The 15,668-nt window shown below is 24.7% G+C and overlaps 2 non-coding genes across 2 annotated transcripts; both read right to left on the bottom strand.

The window, feature by feature from the left end:
- Window positions 1-14,213: 14,213 nt before the first annotated feature.
- On the bottom strand, window positions 14,214-14,295 carry Trnas-cga (transfer RNA serine (anticodon CGA)). Its single transcript has one exon. It is a non-coding gene; the product is annotated as a tRNA-Ser (tRNA).
- Window positions 14,296-14,670: 375 nt separating this feature from the next.
- On the bottom strand, window positions 14,671-14,743 carry Trnak-uuu (transfer RNA lysine (anticodon UUU)). The gene has a single exon. It is a non-coding gene; the product is annotated as a tRNA-Lys (tRNA).
- Between the last annotated feature and the right edge of the window lie 925 nt (window positions 14,744-15,668).

Below are 15,668 nucleotides of genomic sequence, written 5' to 3'. Positions count from 1 at the left end.
GAATAAAACTTGGCTGAGGACGCGTATTAAACGCAGAAACAGCTGTACCAAGCAAAAGTTTATTTTGTGTATGTTATTTCTATGTATTTATATATATATTTTTTTTTATATTACAGTTAAAATGTTGATGAAACTTTCTACGGAGCCAATCAAAAATATTCAATTTTGATTAACTTGTTTGCATTAAAAACTCTTTTTGACACAAACATACTTTTAGACTTAAACTAATTGTAAAACCATTGCAGAAATAAACGACCAACCAAACCATAATTTATCGAAAAAAGAGAATTTGTTGCCAGTATGTTTATCGAAATAGTCGAAAATTTGCATCAAAATGACCACTTAGTTGTGGAGGCGCTAGAGAGAGGTAACATAATGACTAAAATTCAACTCAAGGATTATTTTAATGTAAAAAACAAAAATATATAAGCTCTAACGTTTAAAATAGGTCATATATAGTACTTATATAATATGTATATATATATATATATATATATAATATATAAAATAATCATATATATTATATTACTTATATTGCAGCTCAAACATTATAGCAACATTTTGAAATAAATAAAATTAAACTAAATTTGTCTGACTTATCTGACTACTAATACAAATTATACTACTAATTATGTTAACAATTTAATCAACGGTGCAGTTTATGTCCTGATGAAAGAGATGCTTATCCCGAGAAGTAACTTGGACATAAATTATAGTATGATATCTTGATTTATACATTTTTTTACTACAAAATATGTGTTAAGTTTTGCTGCTAAGAATGAAGAGTTAACATATTTAAAAAATTGTTTTTAATATTTCTGTGTTAAAGTTTAAATGTTTTCCAAACTTATTTGCATAGACGCGCCCTTTGCAGAAACTTGAAAAAAAACATTGCCTCGTTTTATTAAACTATACTCTAAAATAAAATAAGTAGTCTTTTAGTTCTTCTCCACATTACTTAATGACAACAACTGAAAGTCAAAAAAGTTTTTTCTCATTTTCAAACTAGTTTAAACCTTATTTCATATAATTTGCATTAGGTCTACAGAAAAAATAGTAAAGTTAAATATTTCTAAACAGTATGATTAAAGATAATATTAACAGTTATGAAGACCTTATGAATGCTTGGATAAATATTGACCATTATAGGTTCTGTATATAAGACTACAGGAAGATTAAAAATATTTTTTCCGTTACGACAAAGATTCAGATGAGTCTTTTAAAGAAAAAGAAAATGATTTTGGTTCAGTAAGGGTTAATACTGCGGATTATTGTGAATTTAGTAGTTTTAAAAATGAAGAAAATGAAGCTGATAGTTTAGTTTCCTCTAATTATTAACTCTGGAATGCTTAAAACAACAAAAGTTTTATTGATTATTATCATTAAATATCAGTCTTTATTCGTAACAACCATTATTTAAAGTTCAGAAAAAATTATTTATTATAATAAGTATATAGTAATAAAACAATTTTTTTTTTTTGTAATTTAGTTTTAGTATACTTCTCCTTGTATAATATTCATTTGTTTGATCGTTTTTTAAACCAGAACTTACTTTTTCCAAAGTCTTAAAACATGCTTATGTTTATATACTACTTTATTTTTCTGTTAGTTGTGTTACTACAAAAATTAATACTAATTATAATTAAAATAGTATCTAATTTGATAAAAGATATGTAACGAAATGACAATAACTTTTTAGATTTATACAGAATAACTTTAAAAATATATTAAAAAAAGAATAAAGATATGGATTTAAAGAAGCTTAACATAAATGGTGTTGTTACAAGTAACAATAAAGATTTAGAACTTGGTTTAGATGATGACTTGATCATAATAAATCCGAGTTCTATACCGTTTCTTCAAAGCTACAATTTTACTCAGGAAGAATACTTACCAGACTTAGAAGATGACTTATTTGCTTCGACATTCGTAGAGACCGAAAGCAACTTTGGGTTTTTGGCAGACAGTGAAAACCTTTTATATACATCACAAAACAATTCAGCTTCCACAGATATTCGGACTCGACATGGTAATGCTACAAAATTTACTGACATTAGTACAAAAGCCATCAGTGATGATTTCGCCTATTTTTTCGGCAATAGTACTGACATAGACAAACCAGAAATACCAAGCAAAACTAGTTATGAAACAGATTACACTAACAACAACTTAATCTTACCAACTGCCGATCTAAATAGGACCTTTGATAACGGTATTAACACTTCACAATTAAACAATGGGTTATGTGAGATAACATCGTTACAAGATAATAATTCCAACATAGGATATCATGACAACGTATTACTGCCACAAGTCGACGTATTAACTCCCAATAACTTTAATTATAAGACAATGATTCATACACAAACATTTTGTAGCGATAAGTCGACACAGTTTGGTAATAAATTGACTTCTGACACCTTATCAAGTCGTAATTTTAGCAAACAATCTCAAGGGCTCTTTATACCGCCCTGGGATCATGGTTTGACACCATTTAATTTAACAGACAGTTTTAGTGACGTTATTACAGAGTCAATGAACAATATTCCAACAAACGATTATAACGGAATTTATGGTGATGTAAGTAGATTTAAAACTCAAAGTTCAAGCGACAAAAATTATTCTCAAATGTTATACTATGAAAAATACTTTAATAACGTGAGCCAAATTAATTTGCCTAGAACTTTACCAAATAATAACCAGGTCTTAAACACTAATACAAATACCAAATTGAGTTCTATTATGAAGAGGTCAAATTATCAAAACACTTCGTCAAATGCTACAAAAAATTTGCAAACAAAGAAAAAGGTAGGTATATTAACTTATACAAAAGGTAAACTATTTATAAAAGATTATTGACAAAACCTTAATCTAGATAATATGATTATTATTAATTTAGATTTAAAAATAAAGCGACCACTACTTAATGTTTTATTAATTCCTGTACGAATTAATTAAGTTACTAAAAGTTTCATGTAACTATAATATTTTTTTTGGTTTAAACACAAAAAGCTTTAGAATTTTATAATAACTAGGGATGTGAATTTACTCTTTCAAGTATTTATTTTACTAATTAAGTTTCGGTCAAAGACCTCGTCAGTGCTTTAATAAATATTATTCAAGTAGAATCAATAACTAGGGATATTATTAACTAAGTATATTTCGATATTTAGTTTAAATCAAATCAAGCCTAAAAGTTTTTACTTGTTAAAGTGCGCTTTTACTTGTTTATTTAGCCTAAAAAGCTAACAAAGTTCAAGAACAAATGGGGAAATGAAAGTTATAAGGATCTGATAATTCGCGCAATTCAGTCGTCATATAACCAACAACTCACCTTGCAACAAATATACGACTGGATAACTTCGAATGTTGAATACTTCAGTGATAAGAAGCTTGATGGTTCTTCAGGAGGCTGGAAAGTTAGTTGTGACGTCATAAAAAAAAATTATCTAAAGTTTATTTTAAAAACTACTTAATGTATTTAAAATAATTATTATGTACTGTAAAATATTTTTAACGATATGACTAAGCTGTTATTTTAAATATTGACTATAATTTTTTATGTAATAACTATGTTTATAAATGTAAAAGATTGTAACATCAAAACTTATACTTATAAAAGCTTAAATTCAGTAGTAATGTTTGGTTTACACAAAAAGCTGTTGTTTTTATTTTATATATATATAAAACGTATAAAATTATTCATTTTCATAATCATAAAGTATTAATTTAATGCGTTTATTTGTTATGAATACTAAAAATTTGACTACTTTCAGCCTTAAATACTTTTCAACTATATTTCATTTTTACAGAACTCAATTCGTCACAACCTCTCATTAAAACCAACATTTTTAAAAGTTCCAAACGAAGAAATCGGAAAGTCTAGTTTGTGGATGGTAAATTACAATGTATCTTCAACTAAGAAATCTCGTTGTAAAATGAAAGAGAAAAATTGTAAAGTTAAGATGAAAAAAAGAGTTAATAATTTTTTTATACTGACAAATTTGTTTACTAAATAAAAATGTATTATGTAGGTATATAAAGTTATGGTATTACAAAAGTCACTATAAATATTATTTACAGTAATTTAACATCAATTCTAAGTATAATTATGTGTTAAGCATTATATATTGTTTTTAGTCTGTTATTAAATCAATCAAATAACTTTGCAGGATCGGTTATTGAAACAACATAAGTATATAAAGGTTCAACCCAATGATAAAAAACTTATAAATCTCGCACACGAAGGTCAAATTCATCAATATACAGATGATTTTGAGAATATACCAACTGATTTCATGACTGGAAATGTTGATTCAATGGACATGAGCCAACTATTTTTTAATACAAATACTGCTGAGAATCAACACAAAAAATTTTTTAGCCAACTGTTTGTTGATCGTATAAAAGATAAATAGAGCATTTTATACTAAAAAAGAATTTACACTCTACTTGTTAAATACAATAGTTATAGATAACCAGTAACAATTTTTTTTTCTTTAGTTTTAAATGAAATTTTCGGCTATTTTTTTATAGATTGTACAAAGTAGAATAAAAAGATTCATTTTTATATCCATCTGAAGATTTTTTTTTCAGAAACTCACCAAATTCTGCCGAGCATATCTTTTCGACAAGATAATCAAGATGTAATAGACGTTATACAACATTTTTGTACAGAACAAAGCAAGATAGGAAACCAATTTGTAGAATAGTCATAAATCATTTAAATTGTGCAAATAAATTAAAAGTCTCAACACAAAAAATAAAACAGAATTATGCAAACTTAAAATAAAACAAAAGCCTGCGTGAAGTTTATGTACATATGACTTAAAAAACCAAAGTCTGTGTTAAAAGAGTAATGAAGTAATACTATTATTATTAGTTTGACTATTTACTAATCGAGTAATATTTTTGTGAGAATTAAAATTTTTATTTATAAAGAATACCAGCTACTGTGTCGTTATAATCTAAATTTGACATCAGAAATTCAGACGTCAGAACTTTACTTTTTTCTTTATTTTTTTTATTTACAACTAATTTTGTTATAAATAGTATGGTTTTAATTAGTAAACATTTTATTAAATTCTTAATTAGTTTTATGCTTTATAAACTTTTTTGAATTGTATAAAAGACATTTAAAGTTTTTAGTAATCGACATAAATGGAAGCTTAAAATAACAATATTACAAAATGCATTTAATTACTATTTAAATAATCTTAAAATGTTTATAGAAGATCAAAAAAACTTGATTAGTTTTCACTTCGAAAGGATAAACACTGTCAAAAAGCCAATTCATTTTGCTTCCAACTTGGAATAACTTGTATATATACTATTATGTTTTTGTGGTATTTATATCCAAATTTACGCAGTTTTTGTCAGAATAACTGCTTTGTCGCTTTTCAATAGAATCACTTTATTAAATAATTTTATACCTACTTAAATTTTAATAGTTTTAATTTAATAAGTCAGGTAAACCAAGTAGATTTAAAGTTTAGTAAAATACATCTTAACAGTTTAAAATGATCAAAGCGCCAGGTTGAAAACAGACAAAAGGGTAAGTTGAACTCTCTACCCATTGAAAAGCGAACCTTTTTAATACGTTTTAGTATCCCAGGCCTTTATCTTTTTAGAAGGTTTATCATAGGCTACAAAAGAGATTTTTGATGAATTATGTTCTGAATCTTTATAAAAAAAAACAACCTTGGGATGGTATTTTCGAGAAGTTTTCTGTTAATTTTTGTAAATAAATAATTTATTGTTAAAGACAAACTTTGAACTAGAAATTGAAATTTAGTGCGTTGTTTTCAAAATTCCTTACCTACTTTTGTTACTAGAACCTTTGAATATGAGTAAAATATGTAATTTTACAAACTTTAAATAACCTATACTACAAGATTGATGACGCTTTTACATGGAAAAACTATTGAGTAAAAATTGTTGGATTATTTTTTTGTCGTTAAAAAATGATTTGTTACTATTAACTTTTTTTTTTAGTTAACTGTTTTAGAAATCATTATAAATTCAAAACTAATCTTCATTTTTGACTTTTAAAAATTATCAATTCCTAAGCATAGTATAATACTTTTTGTTGTTTACCTGTTATTTAGAATTTTTTTCCAACAATTATCGGGTTTTTATTCTATTTAAAGTGGTATTAAAATCAGTTATCCGTAAATAAACAACCGTCTCACTTTTTATTAATATAAGAAGCTAAAAATTAAAATTATGTATTTCAAAACTGTTGTATGTTCGCCCATTCTTCTTATGCCTCCCTCATTTACTAAAACTTAAACCATAACTTAAGTGGGAGAATTATTTCTTTTTGAACCCTGGTCTAAAACAATAAACTAAATTTTTTGAATGAGTACCAAAATGGTCAAAAATGGAAAACTTAAAATAAATTTTCAGGGCTAAACTCACTTTTTTTATTTAAACTATATCTCCTAAAAAAAACACAAATAAAAATCTTGCATCCAAAATAAAGTTTCTCGATTTTTTGTGTTTACGGCTGCACACCCTAATGATGTGTTATTGTATAACCTAACTGAGGAATAGTGCCTTAAAGTTTGTTAGTAAATAAGTCGAAAACAGAGCTATCAGCGTTATTCCTTTAATTACGTTTAACTTAACAAAACTAACATATATATCGCCGAACTTAGTAAGTCAAACTATGTGTTTATCTAATTAAGTTTTTGGAGATAAAATAGTAATAAAGTTTTCATGTTTCTTTTTTATATACCTTAAATAAAAAAACAGAAAATTTACTACAAATCTTACATTTTAATAAGAAAGTATTTGTCAGTCAAAAAGTGTCCCGATCAGTTAAATTTTCAATTATTGATTAAACGTCAACTAGTATGTTTATCTTTCTATTTTGATTAGCTTACTGTTTAATTCCACATCATAAGTCCAAAATCTTTTCAAAATTTAATCTTTTATTTTAATTTGTTTTATATCAATAATTTTTATTGTTAACCTAGTACTTATTTTAAAAGTTTACATGACCAACATTTAGCTAATTTGTAGTATGTATTTCTTATCGATTTGTAAAAAAATGCTATCAATAAACAAGTAACCTCCTAACTTTTGTATAAAAATTTCAGTTTGAAAGATAAAATCACTTAAGTAAGAATGATAACAGCAAAACCTTAATTCAATCTATCAACATTTTATTTGCCTTACAAAAGTAATTTACTTCAATATAGTGTATAACATTTTTATTTGATATTTTACTAAGTCTTGAGCAACAAATAATATTTGTAAAGTTATAATATACATAAATTAAATTCTTAAAAATTATCCTTTTTTTTGGAGTTAAAACCCTAAAAACCTAGTATTTAAAATGCATATTTGTATTTTATTTATTTGTTATAAAAACTTTTTAGTATAGAAAAGTTTTTTTTTATAATGATTGTTAAGGTTATAAAAAGTTTTGAGTAAACTAAGTGTAAAGTATTAGTAGCTATAAAATTAATAGATAGTATAATTTAAAATATCAATTTTTTTTAATAATTCAAATAGTTAAACCTCTTTTGAAAGCAAAAGTAGTTTAATGAATATTAAGTAATTATTTGTTTTTCATCTTAACTAAACAAATTAGTTTAGACTTCTTATTGTTTTTTTTATCTCGTACAATTACAGTTTAGAAATAGAATTTAAAACTAGGCTGTTTAAAATAGGGTTACACATGTTTCACGTGTTAAATATCACAATATTTTATATAGTTCTTTTCAGTTAAACACTTTTTAGAAAGGCGTAAGTTTCCAATTAAGGAATTGGTAGGCTTTTGGTAACCGTAGGCAAAATTTATAAAACAGTAGTATTTGCGGGCATCAGTTATATTCTTATTATTTATTGTTCGTAGTAGACTAAAACTATTTTATGCTTTAGTTTAAAATTTCTTTTAAATTCTACATGAGATAATCAAACGCTTGAGTATCAACAAATACCCTTTGCGGGCCAAATTAGCATGGTTGTCATGTTTTGTTAAAAAAAAATTACTAAAATAAATGGTAGTTTACACTAAACTTGACACGTGCTTTGATTGACTCAGTTGCGGTAATTAAAGTTTTAGTATAAATATTAATATTAAAATACTATAATAAGGTTATAAAAAACTAAGAGTCTTTTTGATTTTTTAATAATTTGATTTTCTTTACGATATATATTAAAAACGATATATATTTCTTTAAAGTATGGATAATGGTATACTAAGTTATTGGTATTACTCATCATGATTAAATCCCACCTTATTAAATTGTTATGTTATTGAAACTCATAGATGCATATTACTTAAATTAATTAGTACATGGTTACAAAACATTTATAAAAAAAATAGTTATAGACCATGATAAATAGTACAAATATTAACCTAACTAGTACTGGTACTGAATAAAACTTTGTAATATTCTATATAAAACTCGGCAAGACAAGAAATAAACATATTGTACTAAAGAACAGATATAAACACAAATTAACATATAAAGAATTACATACTTTAAAAAAAACTTTAAATTTAGTGAAATATTTTACAAAAGAATTAAACTTAACAGGAGTACACTTCGGGAATTTGCAATGAAATTAATATTTAACTAAAAGGAACTTAAGTCAAAAAACCATATAAGCAAAAAAAATTAAATTATTTGAAATTAAGTTTACATTGAACAATATAATAACAAATAATTTCAATTTTGGAACCAAATCCGAAAGGTCTTGACTAAAATCATGTGTTTCATTGCACTTTCTCTTCCTGACATTTACAAGAGAATCTCACTCTAACCTATATTCCCTTTTTGCTCAAAGAAAGTTTCAACTTACTTTTAGCTATGAAAATGATGAGGAAAAGTAACTCCCGATTATAAACAGTTCACCTACTTCTTTTAAAATTAGCATAAAAGTTGAAAAGAAGAAAAAAAATGAAGTTAGACTTGAACCTATTTAAAGTTGTAAACATTTAAGAAGAAAGCAATAAAAAAAGTACAACTTTGAAAAACGTTTAAATTTTTCTAAAACAGTTAGTAATTGAAAATTTCCTTGAAATTTTTTCAGAATATAAAATTTGTTAGTTACTTTAATGACTAGTAAAATAAATATAAAATTTATAGTGGAAAAAATTAAAAGAAATATATTTATTAGTTGTCATGCCTATGTAATCCCCTTAAAAAAAATCCATATACATTTTCAGCATGTTACTGTTCTTTTGTGTCTTATTTAATTATAATGATTTTATTTTGTATTATGGTTTCAAGGTTTAAGAGTCTAACAAAAGTATATTATGACTCACTGAGACTTGAAATTGGTAGCCACTTTTTGTGACATTCTTTAACAGTTTTTTTTTTAACTTGAGGTCTAAATTTTGTCAGTTTTTTGTTACTGAATGGACTAAATTCTGTCAGACCTATTGTGACTTTGTGGAATAAATTTTTTTCAGTTTTATTGTGACTTTATAGACTAATTTAGTCAGTTCTATCATGACTATTTGGAAAAAACTTAAATGAAAACTCTGTGTGATTTATTTGGATTTACACTTGAACAGTACCATTTTAGACATATATAACTAAAACTTGTTCACAATCTTTCTTTGATTTATTAGGACTGTAACTCTATTAACAGTTTTATTACTTTAAATAAATCTATAATAATTTGTTCAATATGATCCCTATTGCCTTTTAGATTTCCTATTCTCCTAATCTTTCTGGTTATGAGTAAAACTCAAAGGTTTTTATTCTGGACAGATAGTAAATATGAGTACATATTGTAATAAAATGTTAGCTTTATTGTAAAACTAAATAAAATGTATTATATAATAAAAATGACAACAATATAAGAATGTGAGATATAATGTTTTAAGTGGTGCTGCCTTAGAAATTAAAGGTAATAATTAGTAAAATTTATTTTTTAAATATTGTTTTCGTTTTACTATAAGACTATTGATTTTTAACCTAAAAGAAGAAACTAATACTAAATAGTACTTAGGGCTACTGTATAAAAAGTAAGTTCTTGACAAAAAATGAACATATTGTATAAAAGAAGATGTGCGAACACTAAAAAGTTATTAAAGATAACACACTTTAAACGTTGTTAACACTTTTACACAAGAATTCAATCTAACAGAACTATACTTTAAGAATGTATATTTATTTAGGACTTAAATACTTGAAGTTCAAGTCAAAAGTCATAAAAGCAATAAACATTAATTTAAAAAAAATTGACAATAAACAGTATAATAACAATTAAGTTAAATTCTGGAACTAAATCCTAAAGGTTTAGACTAAAATCTCTAAAAACTCTTTGTGGCTGGTTATATATAGCTATATCAAAGGAATGAAAACTAGCATAAGTTCAACTTGTTTTTTGGTTGATTGATTTTTTATTATTTAACATTTTAAATAAACAAAAACAAATTAAACATGTTTTTCATTGCACTTTATCTTCCTGCAATTTATAATGAGAATCAAATTTTTTATTTCTTTACTTATTTTATTCAAAAAGAAATTTGACTAACTCTTTTTTTCCTTTTAACTAGCATAATGGTGAGGACAAGTAATTTTTACTCTTGAAAAGTTCTCCTTGTGCTTTCTAGGAACAGATAAAAATAAATATTAGAAATAGTTAGTACCAAAATTTTCCTTGAAACTTTTCTCAGATTATTCATTTTTTAAATTGTTTTGATCACTAGTTAGACAAAAATATTAAGATTATAATGTAATTAAATTTTTTTAAATAAACTTTTTAATTGTCATTTGTATGTAACTTTTTGACAATTTTTCTAAATGTTTTTAGCATGTTACTGTTCCTTTCTGTCTTGTATAGTATTAGTTATTGTCTTTTACTATAGGTTATAAAAATTTAAGGGTCTTACTTAAAATTTAGTATGACTCACTGTGTCTTATAATTGGTCGCCCCTTTTTTGTAAAATACTTTGTGAGATCTTTTGTGACTTTGTAGACGAAACTTTGACAGTTCTATTGTTACTGTGTAGATTTTTTTTTTAATTTTTATTGTGACTCTGTGAACTTTATTATGTCAGTTTTATTCTGAATCTTTAGACTAATTTTTGTCACTTTTATTGTGACAGTGTTAGATTATATATTTATTAGGGTTAGATTATATTATATAGTATAATTAGATACAGTGCTTATTCACTTATCCGGACACGTTGAGAGAAGATTTTTCTGTAAACATGTCCGGATAACCAAAATTCCGGATAAGTACAAAAAACCAATTTTTTTAAATAATAATATAACTGTTGCATACAATGCAATGCATAATAAAAGTGATATGGTAAAAGCAAATACATAGTAATTGTGATTAATATATAATAAAATTTTAAATAATAAAAGCTAAACTTTAGGTTATTTAATTTTTCAAAAGGTAGAAAAACATCAGACTTACTGACCCTCTGCAACTATGTACGTTTTTTGAGGGTCAAAAAGTAAAATTCATCATTTTTAATTCCACCTACCCTAATTATTAATTTAAAAAAAGATAAATTTATGTTTAAGAGAAAATATAAATTAAATTTATCTTCAAAAACAAAAAAATATGTAAATCTATCTCTTTAAATGAAAAAAAAAATTAACAAAGAAAAAAACAGACAGAAAGAAAAGGAGAAACTTTGACTAAGTTTAAAGTAAATTCAACGGAAACATATCACTCCTAAAAAACTAGTTTTAATTGGAAGTTTTACTAAAATAAGAAATAATAGACATTTGTTTCATAGTTTTTCCACGTTTTTCAGCAGAAAACTCATGGAATATAAAATATTGTGAAACTTTATAACCGATTTTTGTGTTTACTACTTAAATTTTTTTTTACTTTTTTCTGACCGTAACTGTCCGGATAAGTGAGCGTCCGTATAAGTGAATAAGCACTGTACTAAGCAAGCTAAATAACTTCAATTCAACATTTTTAATTTTAGTAATGTTTCACTTGTTTGAACTAAATCAAACGAGATCATCTGTCGAATAAAATCTGTAATTTTTTTTATATCAACATGTAAGAAGTAGAAGACATTAGGCTAAACTTTGATTAAAACTTTCCTTTATGTGTAAAAATAAAAGAAACAAAATAAAACTTACAGCATCGAGTTATCAACTTCGGAAAATCACAATATTTCCTGGATAGTTTATGTTAAGTTGAGAAGAATGTAAGCTACTTGATAGTATAACAGTTCAAAAACTTAAACAAAAAAATGTAATTATAGATAGCATGCTTATAAAATTTATGAACAACACAAAAAAAACAATTCTTGTAACTAAAAAACTAGACTTAATTATTGCTTCAACTGTTTACAATTCAACTATTGTATCGTGACGTAGGCATTTAAATTCAACTATAACTTAGGCATATAAAATCTTATAGCTCTGTTAATTTGAAATGTTGAATTTAAATACCTTCTTTGTTTAATATTTGCTTGTACAAGTTAAAATAGTGCCGAACGGGTCAAAATTGCCCCCAGTACTTCCTACGTATTGATTTATTTCTGATTTTGTGGTAACCAAAGCTTCATAAACTACGTTTTATGGGACGCATTTGTTTTTGAGTGGGCATAGGTTTTTATTTTCTGCAATTTCAAAATGATTTTTCTGTACTAGTACTTTCAGTTTTTTCTACATTATTTAAAGTCTTTTAATAAGTCGTTGAAATAAAATCTTTATAAAACTCATGCAACAATACGACAACTTGCAATTATAAATTAAAATTAACTTTAAAGGTATTTGAATTTAAAAGTTTAACGAGTGCTTACTTGCAGTATGTCTGAGATGTTCCTATTAAGAATAATTGTTTGAAGCATAGTTTAGCAGAACTTAGTTTTAAAACATTTTTTTTTTGTTTTAGATTTGTTTGAACTCAAAATAAGCCAAATTTGTGAACATTGAAAACTTAATTGTATATTTCAAAGTTAAAACACTTTATCAACTGAAAAATTTAAATAAAAAAATGTTCAAAAATAATTTTAAAATCCTTTAGAAAAAAAAAACATAAAGTTAAGAAAGAAATAAAAAGTTTGTTTTTACGTAATGAAAACAAATAAGATAAATTATAACAACAAAATTGAGATAAATATATTAAAAACATTAATACCTGGCTAAAATATGCTAGTTGTAATGAATTAATTTAATATTTACTTTATTTATGATCAATGAAGTATTATACTCGACTACGGTTTATGCTTAAATTTTTTTGAATAAAATTTATTTACAGCCGGTGGTAAGCCGAAACTTAAAGAACAATAATTTAAATAAATATCAGTTAATTGTATTAAATTTTAGTAGATGTTATTCTGATGTTATTGTAAAAACGTAGTACTGTAAGTATATAAAATGTTACTGATTTTAATTGTTTTAAATAACCACAAAACGCACGTATATTAAGAAAAAATTGAAGAAATTACGTTTTGTTATCGCAAACTTTGAAAAGTGTTTATTACTTTTTTTTCTTTAAGTATTTCTTTATATTAAAAATATTGTTAGTGAAATACATACCGATATAAAGCATAAAATTAACTTTATATGCTCGAGTTGTAACTTCCTTTCACAAGCGTCGATGGTGTAACGGTTAGCATCAGTGCTTTCTAGTCACTCCATGACAAATTCCGGTTAATTTACCATTAACCAATAAAACTTTGGAAAAATATTTTTTTTTATTCTCTAAAATCTTACAACATTTAGACTACAACAACTGTAAATATTAATAGTTTTTTATTTTAGTTTAATGATTTTTTGAATTGTTTAGTTTTTTGTTAGAAATAAAGTTAAAGATATTAGAATACTCAAAAACTTAAAGTTTAGTTTTAAATAGAATACATTCAGAATTTATTAAACCTTTGAATAAACAACACTTTGGTTACGTACTTTACGTACAACTTTAAAACATTAAATTACCTTAAAGCCGATTGTTTTAATAAACACTAAGCAGTTTATTTGTTTAAACCGGTAGTTTTTATAAATTATATTATATATTTAAAAGAAAAAACCAAAAGTTGTAGAAAAAAATTTTTGTAGGTCGCCGTGACTTTAAAAACTGTATCTAAAAAATTTTTGAAATGTTTTTTAGACGCAAGTTTGTATATAAGTTAAGTGAAAAATCATCTTACTTTAAAATACTAAAAGTAATAATGTAAAATTCTGTACATGTTTTATCAATTAAAAACGTGACTTTTATAATTAAATAATTTACATATACTACAGCTATTCCAGAATAAAATAAAACGCTGCGAGCAGGATTTGAACCTGCGCGGGCAATGCCCATTGGATTTCGAGTCCAACGCCTTAACCACTCGGCCATCGCAGCTCACATTTGTAGTATACTTTTATAGTTTATATACTTAAATAGTTATCAATACAAAACAAATCATATTAAGAAGCCAAGTAAATAGTTTTTTAAATATATATAGTTTATGGTTACAAAAAACTAAGCTTTTCAAAAATTTGTTATTTAAATGTTATTTAGTTATGTTTTAGTTTTGTTATCTAGTTCTTATATCCTACAACAAATAAAATTGTTACAATATTAATTTACTCGTAAATATATTCAACAAAATATATTCTTCGTAAGTAGAAGAAAAATGATTAATTTTTAAAATAAACAATGCATAGGCAAACATAACTATTTTATTAAAATAAAGATGTTAAATTAAACAATTTCCTAAAAATTTGTACAAATAGGAGCCTGACAGGGGACTTGAACCCCTGACCGTTGGATTAAAAGTCCAACGCTCTACCGACTGAGCTAGCCAGGCTCACGCCGATATCGAAATTGTAGCATATTAAAATAAAACCGTCATACATTGTGACGTAATAATTCAAATTTTGTGACGTAGTTATTGAAACTAGTGTTGCAACAATAGAAAAAACACTTCAGATTTATCTTTTAGTATTTAAGCTGTTACAAATTACTGTTATTACAACATTGTTTGTAATCTTTGAATTAGGAATTGTAAAAAACTACTACTATTACCTTCTATCAATAGTACGATTTTGATAAATATCTTTATATTTTCATTTATATAAGTTATGTTCAAATCTATTAGAATTCACTTCTTAACAATTATTTAAAAATTATGCAATAGGTTATTTATCTATTCAAATGTAAAAATATTTTTACTCTTCAAGTAAAAATATTAAATAAAAAAGAAAAATAACACTTTTAGCACAAAATATTTTCCAGTTTTATAATTACTAGTTTTTTTTAGCACTTAATTGATGATTAAAATCAAAAATTTTTTAAAGTATTTTACTTTGACTAATTAAGCAATCAGAAAGTAAGTTTTTTAATAGTTATATTAATTAAATCATATTTTAAAATATTAGACAGTTTCGCAGTTTTATAATATAATTACTAAGCTACTCGTTATATAAAATATAGTTTAATTTTATGAATGCTTACAAAAAATTATTATTGACACTACTGCGTAAATGTCCATTAAAGCCTTAGTGAAATGATATTTAATTTATGCTTTAAAAAATTCTATCATATTAGATAAAATAATTTTGTTGGTTGGAAAAGTACAATGTTATTTTTCTGTGATAAAGATAGTAATTGAAAATATCCTACTTAAAGTTTATACTTTCAATTTTTTTTTTTTCATGAGCTCAATTTACCTAAGTAATCAGTAATTGCTGAAGTTTTTTAAATTAGATTCCTTGGTGAGTTTATATTTTATA

The sequence above is a fragment of the Thalia democratica genome, chromosome 2 (genome assembly GCF_965202585.1).
Source record: "Thalia democratica chromosome 2, ktThaDemo2.hap1.1, whole genome shotgun sequence".
NCBI classification, from domain to species: domain Eukaryota; kingdom Metazoa; phylum Chordata; class Thaliacea; order Salpida; family Salpidae; genus Thalia; species Thalia democratica.
This window is presented reverse-complemented; position numbering and strand designations above follow the sequence as displayed.